The sequence below is a fragment of the Balaenoptera physalus genome, assembly GCF_965194825.1.
Source record: "Balaenoptera physalus genome assembly, chromosome: 9".
Lineage (NCBI taxonomy): Eukaryota > Metazoa > Chordata > Mammalia > Artiodactyla > Balaenopteridae > Balaenoptera > Balaenoptera physalus.
The window spans coordinates 1791407-1811173 of record NC_138888.1 but is presented as its reverse complement, the minus strand read 5'-3'; positions in this window follow the sequence as shown (position 1 = coordinate 1811173).

Here is a 19767-nt window from a genome sequence, read left to right as displayed (position 1 = left end):
TTCCTGCTGGCACTGGGATTCGTCCTCTGGGAGCACAGCCTCTGGCGGCTGCGGGGAACACCGGGGCAGGCGCAGGGCCAGGGCCTGCGGTGGGGCTGAGGGCAGACGGTGCCGGGACCTCTGGCTTCCCGGGAATCCCTGCGAGTCGTTCTGTAAACTCTGCGAAGAACAAGCAGTGCAGAGGCAGAGGTGACCCGGAGCATGGAAACCTGGGTGGGGTCCGCAGACTCAGTGCGTGGAGTGGGCGTTCGGGAGCCCAAGACCCCAGCTGTCACGAGCTGTCAGTCTTTGCACGGGTTGCATGCCATCTTTTTTTTTTTTTTTAATTTTATTTATTTTAATTTATCTTTATTTGGTTGCACCAGGTCTTAGTTGCGGCTCGCCAGCTGCTTAGTCGTGGCATATGAACTCTTAGTTGCAGCATGCATGTGGGATCTAGTTCCCTGACCAGGGATCGAACCCGGGCCCCCTGCATTGGGAGCACAGAGTCTTAACCACTGGGCCACCAGGGAAGTCCCTGCATGCCATCTTGAAAAACCTAATTCTAGTCACTTGCAAACTTTTAGAGATATACAGATACCATCATAAGAGGTCAAATTTCATTTCTCATCTTCCTGGGCATCAGTTTTTTTCTCTCTAGAAAAATGAGATAAGCTTGCAATTACATAACTGTTGAAAAAATGTTTACCAGGTTCTAAGTGACATGTTTCTGCTTTTTTGGTTTAATGCTGTTTAAGAAATGCATGCATGCCATTTATAAAAATCAACATGCAGAGAGGCTTATAAAGCAAGTCACAGCTCCTCTGCAGTCTTCCCCACGCCCCCGTCCTTCTACCTAAAGGGAAAAGCAAGCATTTTTTTCCTTTTCGTTTTGGACCTAAAATGCGCGAGATACCCCTCTGTCCATGGCACGTAAGTACCTGCTCACACAGGGCTTCTGCTCGCAGCGCCCCACTCCAGACAGGGCCGCCGGGGGTGCTTACTGTGGGGGGCAGCGCGTGCAGTGCTGCGCGTGTGAGTGGCAGAGATGGTGTCGGCCACCACTTCCCTCCACAGTCCATGCCCTTGTGTGTGACCTTCCAGGCTGTCCTTTCTCTCTAGGCCAGAGGCGCAGGCAGTGCACGGTGGCCACATGTGGCCTCACACCCAGTGACGGGCTTCTAGGTTCCCTGCAACGCCCTGCTGCCAAAACCCGTGCGGCGTCTTCGCAGGTGTCCCCGAGGCACCCAGGGGAGGTCTCTAGGAGCACGACTGCTGTCTCACACGTGCACAGCACACACACGTGGGTCATACACGTGCACATCACACCTGTGCCCACACTGCATCTCACGAGGCAGTGCCAGCAGGCGGTCCGCAGTGGCCTTGCCAGCCCCCGGAGTGCACCCCCCCAGCACATCTGCTGCAGTTACACCCAACCCTATACCGTTCTCGGGGTATTTATCTTCTCTAGGCACCCTCTTCTGATTAACATACTGTGGCGGATGAGCACGTAGCTTGTTGGCAGGTCCTCTCCATCCCCTGCTGCCTCTATGTTTGATTCAGTTATTCCACGGAATAACTAATTGAACCGAGCTCCTGTTACATGCCAAACACTACTGTAGCTTCTGGGGAGTCATCAGCCCCCGTCCTTTGGAGCTGCAACGACCAAGTAGCTCTGCAACTCCTCTGCCAGAGGCCATCAGCCCTGAGAACAGGGCAGCAGGATAAGAGCAGCTAGGGAGTCTCAGGTGGGATGGTCTGACCAGACAGAGGGTGGGAGGGAGCCTTGGGAGTGTCTGGAGAGAACTGTGGGCGGAGAGCGCTGGGGGGGCGTGGGCAGAGTCGGGGGTGGGCAGGGAAGGAGCAGCTGCCCAGGCCCCCCAGGCTGCTTTGGGTTTTATGCCAGAAGAATGAGAGGCTGCTGGGAGGAAGTGACCTTAGACTTCTAAATGCACCCCATCGAGAATAGACCACAGACGGCTATTTTAACAATCAGGCCATGGACAAAGGTGGCTTTGCAGGGATGGGGTGGTGAAGGGGCCATCCCTGTGTGCGTCCAGTGGGGTCTGTCAACAGATGGGATGTGGCTGAGAGACCACGAGAAGACCGGGTCCGAGGCTGGGGTCTGAGTGAGCAGGGGCCTGGGGCTGAGGGGGGCCGGGCGGGGAATCTGTGTGGACACCCCCTGGGGCGCTATGATGCAAGGGAGAGGGCAAGCTGGACACAGACGTGGACGTCCGCAGGATACAGGTGGCACTTGTAGGCTGGAGAGTGGTTGAGAAGACGGAGAAGGAGCCCCAGTGAGACGGAGGGAAACCTGGACGGCCGGCGCCCTCTAAGCCGAGACCCCTGGACTTGGCCTTGGGCCGGACCCGCCACCTCCCCTGCTGGGTGGAGGAGGGGCAGGCCAGGCAGGGGGCTGCGCTGACCTTCACTCCCCAGAGGACCCGGGCTCCCTGCAGGGTGAGTCGTCACCCCAGCTCTTAGGGTCTGGGGTGGAGGGGTTCCTGCCCCTCGGTCCTCCGCCAGGCTCCGCAGGGGGCCGCTGGGAGGGGCCACACCCACACCGTCCCCTGTCCCCCTGTCCCCTCGCGGGTGTGCTGACAGCTGCTCTGCTGGGCCGCCCCCTCGCCCGGGGGCCTCTGCTGGGGGCCTGTCCCCCCTCGCCCGGCGCTCTGCTTCCTTTGTGTCTTTTCCTTCGGGTGCTTTGGCCAGCTGGTCCTCAGGTTTGCAAATTTACCTCCGATCCCTCCCCCGGGGTTCCCCTCCCCCGCCCCGCCGCTGGCACCCACGCCCCACCCCGGCCCCCACTCACCCCCCGCGTCGCCTTGGCAACCATGCGGGGCCCTCAGGCTAGGGCGGGGCGGGCGGTGGGGGGTCTTCTGGGAGCTGCGGGCGAGGCAGCTGCAGGTCAGCGACAGGGGAGAGGGGAGGGGGCCCCGGGCCACCTGCAGCCCAGGCCCCGCCCCTCCCACCTGAGCTCCCGCCTCCCGCTCTGTGCTGGGCGGTGGGCGGCTGGGCCGCACGCCCCACCCCTACTTCTCCCCCTCTACGCCCTCCGGGCCTCCCCCTCCCACCCCGACCCGGGCCTCACCTCCCCCCCCTCCTGGGCCTCCCCCCTCCCTCCCGGGCCTCCTCTGCCCTCGCACCAGGGACGTCTCCCCCCCCACTTTACTGAATGTGTTCTAAATACTGTGCTAAATGTAGGCAGTCAAGCAACAACAGCTGTCTAACCCCCGCCCTCTTGGGGTGCACGGTTGAATCAGAGAAAGATTAATACAAAAGGAAACACAAAGGAAACGTAAACTATGAGAGGAACAGATAAACGCCGCCCAGGGGAGACACTCCGTGTGGTCAGCGGTTCTGGTGCGGCCCGGGGGGGCCTCGCCTGAGCCGTCAGGGAGCGTCACCTGCAGAGCTGGTGGAGCTGAGTCCTGGGGAGGTGGGTGAGGAAGGAACCGCGCCCCCCAACCCCGGGGGGCGAGTGAATGAGGCTGGGTGGGGAGCAGGGTGGGCTCAGGGTAGACAACAGGCGAGGCCGTAGCCGAGCCTGAAGAAATGAAAAAGGACAGAAATCGTACAAAGAATGTTCTCTTACTGCAGTAGAGGGAAGTTAGGAGTTAATGACAAGGAATTGATAAATTCACAGATATGTAAAAATTAAATAAGACACTTCTAAATAACCAAGAGATTAAAGAAGAAATCAAAAAAGAGGTTAGGAAATATTTTGAGATGAATGAAAATTAAGGTTCCACACACCAAAATTTATGTGATACAGCCAAAGCAGTGCTTAAAAGGAAATTTATAGATGTAAACACCTATATTTTAGAAAAGAAGGTAGGTCTCATGTCAACAACCTAACCTTCCACCTCAAGACACTGGATAAAGCCAAGAAAATGAAACCCAAAGCTAGCAGTAGGACGGAAATGATGATGAGAGCAGAAATAAATGAAAGAGAGAACAGGAAAACTATAGAGAAGATCAACGAAACCAAAAGCTGGCTCTTTGAAAAGATCAACAAAATTGACAAACCTTTAGCTTGACAGACTAAAAAGAGAGAAGACTCAAATTAGTAAAATCAAGAATAAAAGAGAGGGCATGACTGCCAACCTTGCAGAGATAAAAAGGATTGTAAGAAAACACTCTGAACAACATTGCTGACTAATTACACAACCTGGATGAAATAGTCAAATGCCTTAAAGACAACACTACCAAAGCTGATTCAGGAAGAACTAGAAAATGTGAACAGAACTGGAAGAAGTAAAGAAATTAATAATCAGGGGCTTCCCTGGTGGCGCAGTGGTTAAGAATCCGCCTGCCAATGCTGGGGACATGGGTTCAAGCCCTGTTCCGGGAAGACCCCACATGCCACGGAGCAACTAAGCCCGTGAGCCACAACTACTGAGCCCATGTGCCACAACTACTGAAGCCCCTGCGCCTAGAGCCCATGCTCCACAACAAGAGAAGCCACAGCAATGAGAGACCTGCGCACCGCACCGAAGAGTAGCCCCCGCTCACCGCAACTAGAGAAAGCACACGCGCAGCAACGAAGACCCAACGCAGCCAAAAAATAAATAAAATAAATTTAAAAGAAAAGAAATTAATAATCAAAAATCTCTCACAAAGTAAAGCCCAGACCCAGACAGCTTCACTGAGGAGTTCTACCAAACATTTAAAAAGGAATTAACACCAGCCCTTCACAAACTTCCAAAAAATAGAAGAGGAAGGAACACTTCCCATTACATGAGGCCAGAATTACCCTGATACCAAAACCACACAAAAACATTTCAAGAAATCTACAGAGCGATATCTCTTAATGAATATAGATGCAAAAAACTTCAAAGAAATATTGGCAAACTGAATCCAGCAATACATGTAAGGGATCATGACCATGAGGAATTTATCCCAGAAAGGCAAAGTTGATCTAGTAACAAAAATCAGTTAATGTAATAGACCATATCAATAGAATAAAGGACAAAACCCCCATGATCATTTCAATAGACCCAGAAAAAGCATTTGACAACATTCAACTCCCCTTCATGACCAAAGTACTCAACGACTAGGAATAGAAAGGAATTCCTCAACCTGATAGAGGGCATCAAGGAAAACAAACAGTGAACATCGTCCTTAATGGAGAAAGGGGCAAGAGAAACGTGTTCGTCCTCCCCACTTCTGTTTAACATCGTCCAGGCGGTGCTAATCAGGGCATTAGGCAAGATAATGGGGGGGAAAGCCATCTATATCAGAAAAGAAGAAGTAAGACTATTTCTGTTTGTAGATGACATGATCTCACATATAGAAAATCCTAAGGAATCCATCCCCACCCCCCCCCAAAAAAAACAAAAAAAAAACCTATTAGCACTAATCAGTAAGGTCAGCAAGGCTGAGGGATACACAATCAATATGCAAAAATCAATTGTACTTCTATTCCATAGCAATCAGCAGTATCATCAAAGATAACCAAATACTTTGGAAGAAATGTAAACAAATACTTTGGAAGAAATGTAACCAAAGAAGGACAAGGCTTGTACCCTGAAACGATGCTCGGTATCACCAGCCACCAGGGAAATGCAGATCAAACCACCGTGAGGTACCACTTCACACCCCCTAGGAGGGCAGTTGTCAGAACCACAGAGGGTGAGCTGGCAAGGGGCGGAGGAATCAGAGTTCTCACACACTGCTGGTGGGGACATAAAATGAACACAGCCTGGCATTTCCTCCAAATGCTAAACATAGTAACTGTACGCAATTCCAATCCTAGGTGTGTACTCAAGCAAAAGGAAAATATGTCCACACAAAAGCTTGTGCGGAAATGTCAGAGCACTATTCATATTAGCCAAATAGAGGAAGCAACCCAAATGTCCTTCAGCTGATGAGTGGATAAAGTGTGGCCTCTCCATACAATGGAATATTATCAGGCAATAAAAAGAAATGAAATACCGATGCATGCTGCAACGTGGTTATGCCTTAAAAACATGGTGCTAAGTGAAAGAAGCCAGTCACCGAGGACCACATATCGTGGGATTCCATTTATGTAAAATGTCCAGAATTAGCAGATCTGTAGGGACAGAAAGTAGACTAGTGGTTTCCCAGGGTTGGATGTTAGGGGTGATGGTGAAGGGGTGTGGGTTTCTTTTGGGGGTGATGAGGATATTCTAAAATTAGTTTTGGTGATGGTTGCACAGCTCTGAATATACCTAAAGCACCTGAATTGTCCACTCAGCGCGGCGAATGGCGTGAGAGTGAATTGTTGCTCAGTGAAGCTGTGGTCGGGAGCGGGCACTGACCACTGCACCTGTACAGGTAGGAGGTGGTGGGATCTTAGAATTAAGTGGACTCCCAGGGAAATATTCGAGGGATTATTTTTTAAGAGGTAAAATTGACTGAACGTGATAACAGAAACCTAGATGGCTCCCAGGTTTCTGGTTTGCCAACCAATCACAGAGAGAGTGTCCTGAAGTGACCCCAGTTCTCTGTGAGCTGCGTGTCAGCAGCCTGGGGGAGAAGGGCTCCGCAGCAGGAGAGACCACACCTGAGCCTGCCTTCCTGGGAACTGGTGCTTTCCTCTCCACTAAGGCCTCCAGGTGCTGCCTTTCTCAGCATTACTGTATGCGGCTAATACTTAACCACCTCTGCCTAAAACCCTGCAGTGCCTTCTTCCTTGCCCGCCCGCTGGGCCTCAGGCTGGCTGATCTTCTCTGCTCCTTGGCTTGCTAAGCTCAGTCCCGCTGCAGGGCCTTTGTGCGGGCTTCCCTCAGCCCCCCTCCCTCTCAGGGGGCCCCTGTCCGCGCTCACATCACCCTGTTTCCATTCTGGCGGAGCCGCCTCTGTCCCCGCTTGTCTGTTCCATCCACGTGTGCATCTGTTTCTCCACGGGGGTGCAGACTCCACAGCACCTGGACAAGCGCCTGGCACCTGATAGATTTCTAACAAGTGTATTTTCAATACGTGAAAAAAAGGAAAGAAATGGTGGGTTTTGGTGAGCAGGGCCCTCGGAACGTGCCTTTCAAACTTACACGCGCACAACGGTCACCTGGAGAACTTACTGAAATGCAGAGTCGGGTCCATTTGGGGTGGGAGGGTCCAGGATTCTGGGTTTCTAGCAAGTCCCAGGAGCTGCTGGTCTGGGGCCCACACCTGGGGCCAGGGATTGTGGACACAGGGCCTGGGCGCCCGTCAGGGTCCGAGGTGCCCCTCCAGCCCACCTCCTCCCTCGTTCTTTGCTGGCTGTGTGCTTGCATCCTTGGACGTAAGTCTTCCTTGTGAGGATGGAAGTGACTGCTGGTGAATTTCACTGACGTTGATCATTTTCCTTTCTGGATCCTTGGATGTAGGCCAAAGAAGAGAGAATAGTTGAACTGGAAACTGAAAATGCCTTTCTTCATCTGAAATTGGCGGAGGTAGTATTTTTACATGTCTTGGGATTGAGCTGAACTATGTCCAGCGCCCAAGTTTGTTTTCAGTCTCTGCAGAAGAAAGCAATTGAGGTGCTCTTGTACTTTTCCTTTTCCCCACCCAGTGAGGACCCTTTAGTCGAAGTTTAAAGTATCTTCTTATACTGAACCAGCTTAAGTCCTAAGTTCCTATTATCTCTGTGCTCACAAGTATTTAGTGAGTAATAAATTAATGAGGTACCTGTGCTTTTCAAAACACCTTTACTGAGGAATAACTTAGGTACCAGAAACTCACTCAGGTTAAGCATACGGTTCGGTGTTTAGTAAGTTTGTGGTTGCATCCCCACCACTGCAATCAACTGTGGAACTCTCCCTTCGCCCCTAAAGATAAACCTTTGCAGGATTCTGCCCACGTCATCTGGCTACCTCACCAAAAGGAGAAGCAGGTTGGGGGGAGGCCTCAAAGACACCTCTGCCCACCTTCCCTTGCAGGTTAGTTCTTCACTTTGAAAAACAAGGGGACACAGCTGGGGAACGTTCGATGGATATTGACTCATTTTATTTGTACACGATTTGCCGTTGCTGCCTCTGGTCAGCTGAAAAGTGACCCCCAAAGATACCAGGTCCCAATGCTGGACGCTGTGGATGTGACCTTCTCTGGGAAAAGGGTCTCTGCAGACGTGATTGAATTTGAGGTGGGAGCCGATCCTGGGTTATCCAGTGGGCCCTCAGTGCCTTCCCAAGTGTCCTTATAAGACAGAGGCAGCCGGCAGCGTGAAGACGAAGCCGGGAGGTGTTTGAAGACGCTGACCCAAGACGGGGGCTGACACAACACACGCAGTGGTGGCGTCGGTGACCCCAGGGGCGGCAGAGGCGGGAAGGACCCCCGAGCCTTGGAGGGGGTGCGGCTGCACCCACACCTGGATCTTGGCTGTCTGGCCCCCAGGACGGAGAGAAAACACGTCTGTCTGCTGTTTCAGCCTCCCAGGTCGTGGCGCTTTATTGCAGCGGCAATAGAAGAGGAACGCGCCGCCGTTAGGTGACTCACGCCGCCGTGGGGCGCCTCCTCTCTAAACTCGGCCCCTGGGGCATCTCCTGAGGCCCTCCTGGTGGAGGCGGCCTTCAGACTCCTCGCGGCCCTCGAATCGCCCTGTCGAGTTTCCGCGACAAGAATCGGTGCACTAAATTTGCCTATTAATTTAGGGCTGTTCCTACTACCTCTTAAATTAAGTACATATTAATTTATTAGCTCATTTTTAAGCTCGTGATTTTCTGGCACTTTGGGCACATTTATGCCATGACCCGTCTCAGCCACCAGCCGGGACCTGAGCTGCCGGAAGGTGACACCCTGAAATCACACCCCTACGGCACTTCACAGCCAGTGAGGCCGGCGTCCCGGACCCAGGCCACCTGCCAGCGCTGGTCACTCTACCCAGAATCCCTTGTAGCTGTAGCTGCTGACCCCTCACACTTCCAGCCCATGTTCTGGGGTTTTCACGTCTGTCTGCAAGGTTAGCGCAGACAGAGTAGATCTATTCAGACCTGTCTGTGATGTTCTACCAGTGGGGGGTAGCTGTGAAATGCCAACCATTTTTCCAAGCATCACTGAGACCAAGAAAAATGTTTGTTTTACGTTTAAGACCATTAGCTACAGAATGCCAGGTGAAGTCTGCAACATTTGGGGCCTTTGTATTGTAAGCCCCTATATTCTTTTTTGATAATTAAATAACAGAATGTCTTCATGTTTGTGGCCCACACCCCCTGCACCCTCCCAACATCCAACACCGTTGCCTCAGCCCCTCCGAACCGCAGTGGGAGCGGACGGTGTGTGTGGATGGCGTGTCCAGCAATAAGGACTCTGCCACGAAATGGTGTTCTCATTTTCACCCCCAACCGTGCAGCCCAGGGACAGCTGTCGTCCTGACCCTAAGCTAATGTCGCTGGTTACTGCAGCCCTTCCTGCCCACCGACCTCCCCAGGGCGGCTCTTCCTGCCCGGGACTAATACTCCTGTTTTCAGTTTCACACTTGCCTAAAGTAAGTCCAGGACCCTTTGCCCGAGTGACGGTGTTTGTATTCATCCAGCCTGATTCCTGCCTCTCCCTGGTGCGCGCCCTCCGTGAGAAGCATCCGTAATCTTCTCCGCTCTTCTCCCGTCTCTGCTCACCCAGCCACTGCCGAGCATCCCCTCCTCCTGGCAGAGACGCTGGCCTCCTGTTGCATACTCAGGCTTCCTGCCTCTCCGAGGTCAGGACACCTGTGTCAGCTTGCGTCCCTGGAGCACTGAGGTGGGCATGCCCTTCCGGCGGGGACCAGCCTCCCACCCTGTAACCCCGGCTGCTCAGCCGCTGAGACCCGTCCCTTGGCAGGGGCTTCTGGCGCAGGGGTCAGCGTCTGGTCCCCGTCCTAGCTCGGTCCTGGCTCCACCTTCACGATTCCAAGTCCACTGTTCCAAGCATGTGCCTTGGGCCCTCTGTCCTGGCCTCCCCCTGCGACTGGCATTATTTTCCGTGTCCCCCGCCTGCCCCCCATGGACAGTGTCACATGGCATCCCTCCCCCCGCCATCACCACCCAGATGCTTCTGCCCTCTGCCCCTCCCAAAGATGAGAAGTGGGTTCCCGCTAATGAAGTGAGCGCGTATCCCGTATCTCACATGGCTTATGAGCTGTGCATCTCAGGGCTGGGTACATGGTAACTCTGTCCTATTATGCAGGTGATGACATGAGGGTGGGTGGTATTGGTAGTTTAACCAGGTGCTGTCACTGTACGGGAACATGTGGTTGCAGTTCTGGGGGAGAAACTGTTTGCAGTGTTCACTGGCTTATCAGGACGTAGTGTGAGAGCATAAACACCTAAATAAATAGAGTGGGAAGCAAACAAAATGAAGCGAAATCCCAAGCTCATGACCTTTGCCCCAGTACCTCGTGGCCTCTCCCCACCAGCGGCTCAGGCCAGAGCCTCATTCCCGTCCCGTCCCGAGGGTTTGATCCATTGATCCGTCCCCACTGTGACAGTCTGACGTCCAGGCCACCATGGACCTCTGTCCGTAGTCTGAGCGGTCTGCCCCTTCCCTCCCGTCCTCCCCACAAAGCACCTGGAGTGATCTTTCTGAACACGGACCTGGGCTAGAAGTCGTCCACTGGCTCGGCACCATCCTTAAATCCTCAGGTGTGTCGCTGCCCTCCCCACCCACCCCCACCAGCAAGGCCGTGGGAGCCTCTGGGCCTCTCAGGCTGTCCTTTCAGCCGCTGGCCTCTCCCCTCACCTCCGGGGCCTTTCCAAGCGCTGCTCCCCATGCACCAGGCCCTGCCCGGGGCCTTCAGGCCCAGCCCCCGGATGCGGCTCTGACCTTGGCCCTGCGGGGCCAGCCCAGGTCACACGCGGGGTTGCTTTGGTGGCCAGTGCCCCGCGGCCGCTGAGGTTGCCTGCGGCCTGGGTGGCGGTGGCTTCTTGTGGGCAGATTGGGGCCCAGCGGGCAATCAAGAAGTGTTCTTCCCGCAGAGGAAAGGCACCTGCTTCAGTTCCAAGGCTCTAAATCACCTTTTGCTTTTTTCTGGGCAACGGTACCAAGAAATGACTGGAAAGAACAGCAGTGAGGGCGCACAGGTGCGCATTCTCCACGGGCGGCGGGGGCGTCGGTGGAGGCGCACGCTCGGCCTTGACCCAGCTCTGTCGCGTTGCCCAGGTAGGAAGAATTTCCCCGGAAGTCAGTCTTCATTTACACCATGAATGCTGCTGTTCAGCAGTGAGAGTGATTATCTTCTGGTGAATTGTGTAAGTCATGCCTGTCAAAATACATCTACTCTGTATTTATTTTTATTGGAATATAGTTGATTTACAATGCTGTGTTAATTTCTGCTGTACAGCAAAGTGATTCAGTTATACATATATGTACATTCTTCTTTTAAAAATATTCTTTTCCATTATGGTTTATCACAGTAGATCTACTCTTATGGAATTAAAAGAAGCCTTAATTTTAGGAAGTAAAGCCCCTCCGCGTATTAGATATAGATTTTCCATTCCAAGTGACTGATCTGGCCTTGTTTATTAAATTATAAAATTGTTACCACTTTTACAATCAATTGTAGATGGAGTTCACTTTGGGAGTTCTTTCTAAAACTACATAGAAGGCTAAGCCTCAAAACACGATTGGGGTCCTGAGCAAAAATAGGAAGGAAAATGCATTTTGGCCATGAGAGGAATTGCTGCATTTACCTGGTCGTTGAATTTCATACATCGCAGTTGCTCTCATTTTCATTTCGATGTCAAATGGTAGAACACTGGTTTGTATGTGTCTGATTAAGTGGCATTAATACAGCGGGTCATCAAAGAAAGCAACTCCTTTTAAACCACCGTGCCTTCTGGAAGAAGCTGGAAAACTCTCCACACAATCAACTGGCAGATCTCCAAGGCGGATGCTTTTAAGAGCATTTTTCACCTTTTGTTACAAACAATGTGACCAGGGTAAAGATTAGAAGGACAAAAAAAAGATAATTATTACAACAACAGAAACACCATCTGTAAACAGGATTAATTTGCCCTTAGGGGTGATTTGTTCTGAGTTCCCACCCCTGCCCCGCATGCACTGCTTTAGTATGTTTAGAATGGGTTTATATAGAACTAGTTCTTCATTCTCTTCCACCTGGCTAAAATTAATCCATCACTGAATAAAGTATATAACTTTATCTGCATTCCGTATAGTAAAAATACTTTAATTCAATTTAATTTTGACGTTTTATGAAAATGTTTCCCAAACATACTAAAGTGATCTCCATTTTATAGCAAGAAAAGACTTAACAAAAGAGACAAAGAACATCTACTTAAGTTCAGTTAAGGTTTCATGAGTTGAGTGATATTAAACAGTAGTATCTCCGTTCTTTCATTCCATGGACCTGTCCTCAAGCCAAAAATCCTTCAAGTAATTTCAGGAAGAAGAAAGAGTACCTTACGTGTAGGATACTATTTTGTTGCATTGTTGCATTGTTCCCAAAGGTCTCTGGAAACTGTAGTGTTCATGTGCCTGGAATTCCATTGTGCACATTTATATCCCTGGCGTGCATTGTTCTCCTCATGGCTTGGGATCGGTTGGCTTCCAGGGGGTGGTCTGGATAGTAGATTAGAGCTTTGTTCCCAGGAGGGGAGGGCGGGCATCACAGGAAGTAAACAGCAGGCGGAAAAACGTCCCAGGCGAGCTTTTCACCATGGGATGAGCTTTGCTTCCTATGGACACGGGAGACAGATGTGATCGTCTTAAATACTCCAACTATGTAAGTAGTAAAATCACCTGTGCTGCTTTGCAAAGTGCAAAGCCCGGATCTCCTGGCTCCGAACGTCTGAAGTGAGCCCAGGCATGTACGTCACCGACACCCTCGGCCGGCAACAGTGCGTGTGTCTGTGATTGAGGATGTCGGCTTTGAACAGATTTAGTTCATGATCAATTCACGTCTGATTGTGTCAAGGCTGTGTCCTTATTTTACAGAAGCTTTGTGGTTATGCTGTGGTGATTAGTAATCATAGGCCTTGTATTAGTCGTGCACATTCTTGTTTTGTCGAAGCTGAGACAAGACACACAGGAGCTTCACTCCTCTTCTCGGGGGCTTTGCAGGAGTTACCGGGTGAGCACTGGGACTGTCTTCCTGAGACGGCGTCCGGCAGCACGGCTCCACCGCACGGCTCTGCTGCCTGCGTAGGACGGGGGCCCTGACCAAGGACAGTCTGCGTCACGCAGAGGCGGGGGCCCCGCACGTCCGCCAGCCAGCCTGCCTGGGGCGTGGGCGCCCGGCTCCTTCAGCCCCGAGCGCCGGCCCAGCTCACAGGCAGGACTGGGCCCCGGCATCCCCGGCTTGGGAAGCGCCCCCCGCCCTCCTGCTCTCCCCGCGCCCCACCGAGAGCAATGCTCCTTCCTTCTGGGCTGATCTCAGGGGGGCCTTCACGACCTTGCCCTGCGGCTGATCTGGGCCCTCTGTGCGAGGTCCCCCTGGGCATGTGCGAGGGCTCTGGTTCTGTGGAATCTGCTCTGCCTTCTCCCTGAGAACCCCGCCCTGCTCACCCAGGATGCATCGTGACCTGAAACCCCTGGACCTCACGCCCGCAGGTGTAACCGCCCCCACCTGGTGGTGCCCCAGGAATCCTCCGCGTGTCCCCCCGTCCACACCGTGGGGCGGGCTGTGAGGATGGGGTCAGCGTCCACGGGCCACCGTCCTGAGACGCGTGTCCTGCTACGAGGCTGACACGTTGCATTTCAAGTGGCCTGGGTGCCGAGGGTGCACTGGGTGCAGGGGGTGGTGGAAGGGGGCTGGGGACCCGTCCGGGAGCTGCTCTAACTCAGGGTTAGAGCTCCTTCCCGCAAGGAGCCCCCGTCCACCCGGCCAGCGATCCAGGCACAGGTGACAGCAGGGCGAGGCTCCTAGGGGCGTCCTCTGGGCTCTGCCCCTGATTCTTTGGGTCCTAATTACATGTGACTTGATGGAAATAAAAAGGCAGGTTGATTATGTTTGAAGATACAAGTTTGAAAGGAATAGATAGCAAATATGTTGAATATCAAAATAGTTCAACAGGTTAGAGCGGCGGCCTCTACTGACTTGTCCCCAAAATGCCCAGTGCACAGGTGCAGGAGAGAGACTGCGGTCCCGCCAGCAACGGTGGCAGTGCTTGAGCTGCAGTCAGTTTTTAAGTAGAAATGAACATGTTGGGACTGACATCGTCACCACCATCTGTGCTGTCGTCGCCAGTGGACCCTCTCGCCAACTGCGGCAAAAGCCCGGATGACAAGCTCCCTCTGGGGTTGCTGTCCCTCGCCCTCCAGGCTTCTCCCACCGGCTTCTGGCCGATCAGGCGCAGATGGCGTGAAGGCGGCCGTCCCCTCCTGGGAGGTGGCACCCGTCACTCCACAGTTGTAATAACCTCCCAGGTCACCGGACGTCACCCATCCATCCACTTTGTCCCAGCCTCCCTTCCCTGGTCCCTCCCCCTCCTTTGCCTAAGTCTCTTCTGTCCTGGCTTCCCGCTACACGCTCGGGATTCTGGCTTGGGGCAGGGCTAGGCTTCTGGCGGCTCTGCCTTCCTCCTGCTCTTTCTCCTGCTTTTCCGGGAACGTCTCCATAGCCTGAGGGACGGGGCAGGAGCTGACGGCTCCCTTGGGTGGGTCCAGAGTTCCCTGGGCACCAAGGGCGTAGGGTGTCCGTGGCGACCCTGCCGGGCACTGGTCCTTCACGGTCGTGGCTGCCAAGCGAGCTAGTGGCTTGCCCAGCTGCGTGGACGGAAGAATGTGTGAGTGCCAGAGAGGGGGGATGTCTCCTGCTCCTCGCCGTTACCCGCAGCTAGAGACGTGCTTCTCACCCCGGATACGATGCTTCAGGAAGGGCACAAACAGGCTGGGTTGATTGTAGGCGTTTCAGGACGATGGTGGACGCGGCCCAGAGCAGTGAGGGCCGGTGCGGGGAGCAGGGAGTGTGGTTTCTGGAGGGCGCCGAGCAGTTTCCAACAAGCTGGCCTGTGGAAGAAGAAGGGGCCCCTGCAGTGTGGCCCCAGAGCTGTCAGAGGGCAGCGGGTAGAAGATGCCATCGCAGCCCCGGGAAGCGCTGTGGAGCGGTGAGTCGCAGCTCGCCCGGGGACGGTGACTTGCTCGTCGTCAGAGCGGCCCAGGCCCGGCCTGGTGGAAGCAGAGCCACGTCTATGTGGTGACTCACCACGATCTTGACATGAATTCATCCCTAAGGTGACATAAGCCGCAGCTTTCCTAGTCCCCAGAATGCAGGAAGGTGCGGCTTCATCTCTGTGCCGGGTGGAGGTTCAGCCTGGGTCTGAGTCTTTGTTTCCGTCTCTGCAACGTCTCAGCACTGAGACGAGCCCCTCGGAGGGTGCGGATAATGAGCAAAGGTACCACGTCTCAGAAACCTCCTGAAATGCCTGAGAGATTTAGCCCAGGGTGCCGTTAAAAGGTATCGTCTTGATACACCCAACCGAGTGTGCTACATGAACAAATGTAAGGATGAACTTTTTTAAAGCTTAAAATAATACGGACACTCACTGCTCCACAGGGGTTTTTTTCACAAGTCAAGGCTTCGTAGGAACTCCAGTGCTCACATCTTGGGGAAACGTTTTTCAGTAGATCTTCTTTGAGGAAATGGTCCATCAGTTCAGTGAGGCTCCTGTGCCCACGGGGAAGAGTCTTCTTTTTTTTTAAATTTTATTTATTTATTTATATTTATTTTTGGCTGTGTTGGGTCTTCGTTTCTGTGCGAGGGCTTTCTCTAGTTGCGGCAAGCGGGGGCCACTCTTCATCGCGGTGCGCGGGCCTCTCACTATCGCGGCCTCTCTTGTTGCGGAGCACAGGCTCCAGACGCGCAGGCTTAGTAGTTGTGGTGCACGGGCTTAGTTGCTCTGTGGCATGTGGGATCTTCCCAGACCAGGGCTCGAACCCATGTCCCCTGCATTGGCAGGCAGATTCTCAACCACTGCGCCACCAGGGAAGCCCGGAAGCTTCTTCTTGTTGTAGGGGCTGAAAGGCAATATCAGAGGTCACTGTCGGATCCGTCCTCTGCTGCCTTTTGATGATGAATCTCATGACCCGGTTTTACAGAGCAGGTAATTTGCTTTTGCACCGTGTGTGTGTGTGTGTGTGTGCGCGCGTGCGCGTGTGTGTGCGTTTTAAGGGAAAAAGTATAGAAGTGGCAACAATTCCCCATGCCGCCTATATTCCGGTGCTCTGGGTGAGGTTCTCTGTTCTGGCTAGAGCTGCTTTGCTAATAAGGAGTATGTAGCAGACCCTCTGGGATGTGGCTGAATGTGGCCAAAATATCTGAGCAAGAAAGATAGGTGTCCCAGGGGTTCTGCTGGCCGAGGGCTCAGGCTTCTTTTAGTGATCTGCAGGGCCAGGCACTTGCTGGTCCTTCCCCTCTATGCGGCAGGGGGCATCCCTCTGGATTCCCTCCAGAGACCCTTCAGAGGTGCAGGGAGGTCATTAGTGCTGATTCGGCTAATACTTCTGACTTAGAGAAACTTTCGATGGTATTGAGGAATAACACAAAATTATCTGAAATTTGTTTACTGGAAAATCATACTGCTGACTTTTCCTTCTTTCCCCAATGAAACAAATCTCCCGTGGACGTCTCCACTCCGTGGTCTGTCATCGCAACTCCCAACTCCAGGCCCCCTGCCTGTTCCACGTCCCTTACATCCTGCAGGTTTCCTCTGCTTCCATCAGGTCAGGCCCATCAGTGGGTTCACACTGACCACTAAGTGCTCGTTCCTGCCTCTATAATTTTGCTCATGTTGCTTGTGTTATCTCAGGGCCCTCCCCTTACCCTGTCCAAATTTCACTCTCCTTTATGGGCCTAGCCCTAGTCACACCTATCTTCATATAATATAATTTAACATTTGACTTTAGAAAGTCTTTAGAAAGCTTGGTCAGTCCTATAGTGTGAAACAAACAATTTGTATCTTTCGAAGGTGATGCAACATTTTTTCCTTCAAGACTTTGATTTTGCTACTTTAGTCCTTAGCATCCTTTGTTGACTGGTCCTGACAATAGGACGTGTCTAGTACAGCAGTGCAATCAGCAGTTAGTGGTCCTAAAATGTGATGTCTCCGTGAACGTGCTTTTGGAGTGGTGTTTACGGAGTGCCCTGTCACATTATTAATCTACTTCTGTGCTGCCTGATAAAGTAGCTTCCTGCCACATGTAGTTTTGTGACTTTAGATGAATAAAAGTTAAATAAAATTAGATGTGTAGTTTCTCAGTTGCACTGGCCACATCTCAGGTGCGCTGCTGGACAGTTCACGTGGTACGTCTCCATCATCCCAAGAAAACTCTGTCGGACGGCGCTGCCCTGGGCTGATCAACTTCGCAAAGTTTCACAAGAGGCTTCGTAAACTATTTTTTATGCTCCTATATTATTTACATTCATTTAATTTTAGGTTATTTATTTATTTATTTATTTATTTTGGCCGCACTGTTGGCATGCAGGATCTTAGTTCCCCAACCAGGGATGGAACCCCTGCCCCCTGCAGTGGAAGCACAGAGTCTTCACCGCTGGACCGCCAGGGAAGTCCCTACTTTTAGTTTTGAAACATGTTGCCTCTTTCCGGATTCATGATTGCCTTCACATACCTGAGCTCCTGTAGACCTTGGTATAACTTTCCTTCTGTCTCAGTCGCCTCCAAGCTTCTAACCTCAGGCTGTACATTTGGGAGGTATTTAAATATAGACACATGTATCACACAACACAACTAGGGAATACAAAAATACGAAACAAAGCAGAGGTGTGAGAGAAAAAATGCCAAGGGAAGGTAAAAAGGAGGGAGGAGAGATGAAGCTAGGAAAAGGATAGAAAAATCAAGACCTGGGTGCGAGAAGATGTCAGGGAACAGAAGGGAGGAAGCAGGAAATAAACCCCAATGCTGGAGAAACAGAGGGACTTCAGAAAGAGTTCCATCGTAATGTGTATTTTAAATGTTGTTTCACGCCCTAAGCTCTGTGTCTGGAGGAGTGGTCCACGCAGTGGATGATGTGAGTGAAGTTTCCTAACACATTGTATTTGGAAGCTTTCTATTGGATGGTTCAAATATCCCCACCACTGAGAGTGATTCAGAGGTTGAATGAATGTACAAGAATTTCCTCCTTTATTCATGGTTTCTTAGTTAATGAAGATTGTTTCTGGGCTTCCCTGGTGGCGCAGTGGTTGAGAATCTGCCTGCCAATGCAGAGGACACGGGTTCAAGCCCTGGTCCGGGAAGATCCCACATGCCGCGGAGCAACTGGGTCCGTGAGCCACAACTGCTGAGCCTGCGCGTCTGGAGCCTGTGCTCCGCAACAAGAGAGGCCGCGATGGTGAGAGGCCCGCGCACCGCAATGAAGAGTGGCCCCCACTCGCCGCAACTAGAGAAAGCCCTCGCACAGAAACGAAGACCCAGCACAGCCAAAAATAAATAAATAAATAAATAAAAATTTAAAAAAAAGATTGTTTCTGTTTCTTGATTTCTATCAGACGGGAAATTAATGAGGCATTGGGTGCACTTTCCCACGTGAACCCATAAGGCTCCTCACTTGTAGCTCAGCGTGACGAAAGTCACTTGCTTTCATTAATTTTCCAGCCCCCAAATCAATCAGTGCACGTGTGAGTCCTAAAATTTGTAGCATAAGAAAAGAAACACAAGCATAAAACTAATAAAGTTAAGTATGACCTTAGTAGTTTTAAATTTGAAACAGATATTTCTACTATGAACTCATGATTGTGTTTTCCCTTTAAAACCCACCTGTTTCTTATCTTTATCTCTAGACAAGGCCTAGAAGTGGCAGTGGGGACCCCAGACTGTGGTCTCTAGGTACGGGGCTGTGGGACTCCTTGAGTGGGCACGGATCCTCGGGTGCCAGAAGGGCTGTGCCGGACAGGAAGTGAAGTGTCAGGACAGTGGGGTCGTGTCAGAGGACGCAGAATCCACTTAGCGGGGCGCCCCCAGACGTCAGATAGAAGAATGGAGCTTAGGAAGTGCCTGAAGCAGACTGAAATACACACTCTTGTGAAAACCTTCAGTTCATAGTTGTTATTATTTTAAAATCTCATGGATCACCTTGGGAGAGGGCTAGAGCATCAGTCCTTTATTCTAAAAAATGCTAAAGAATTAAACATTGTGATGCCTTTCCTGCATTGATGAGGGAAAATTCTTCTTTATTAGGAGAGTCTGGTGAATAAACTCAGAGTAGATGATAAAATTAGAAAATCACGATCTGAAACCCCTAATGACTCTAGGTAATGGTCATCAACAGGTGTCAGACCACTAGGGCTGACGGGATCTTTACGGTGGGTGGAGCCCTCTGGACCACCTAAGCACTCTGGTTTCACTGGAAGCAAGCCTCACGGTCATTAGGGGCTGGAGGTGGATGCAGTAGGCCACCCACAGCCTCCGTAACCGAGGCTGCTGCTTTTGGTCAATCTCAGCGTCCATCCACAATCAGCCAAATTAGAATGGGGACATTTCGCAGGACGAATGACCTGATTCCTCTAACTGATGAATAACGTCAGTAGGTGGGAGTGAGGGAGTGAGGGTGCTGCGGGACAGGGGGCTTACGAGGCCTAGGGCCACCGTGGTGGGGCCTCCTTTGAACCTGACTTGAAGGAGCCACTGCCAAGACATTTTGGAGACAACCAAGGAAAAATTCACACGTATCGGGTGGTTTTAACTTTATAAGGTAAGATTAATGGCCTGGTGGTTATATTTTTAAAAAAGGTTCCATCAGTTAGATATACAGACTGAAATTAAATGATATGTTGTCTGATATTTAATTAAAGATATGCCAGACAACAGGGAGGCGGGTAGAGTAGGAATATATATAAAACAAGATTGGCCAAAAGTTAAAGATGCTGGGTGAGCGTTCATTATCCTGCTTCATCCA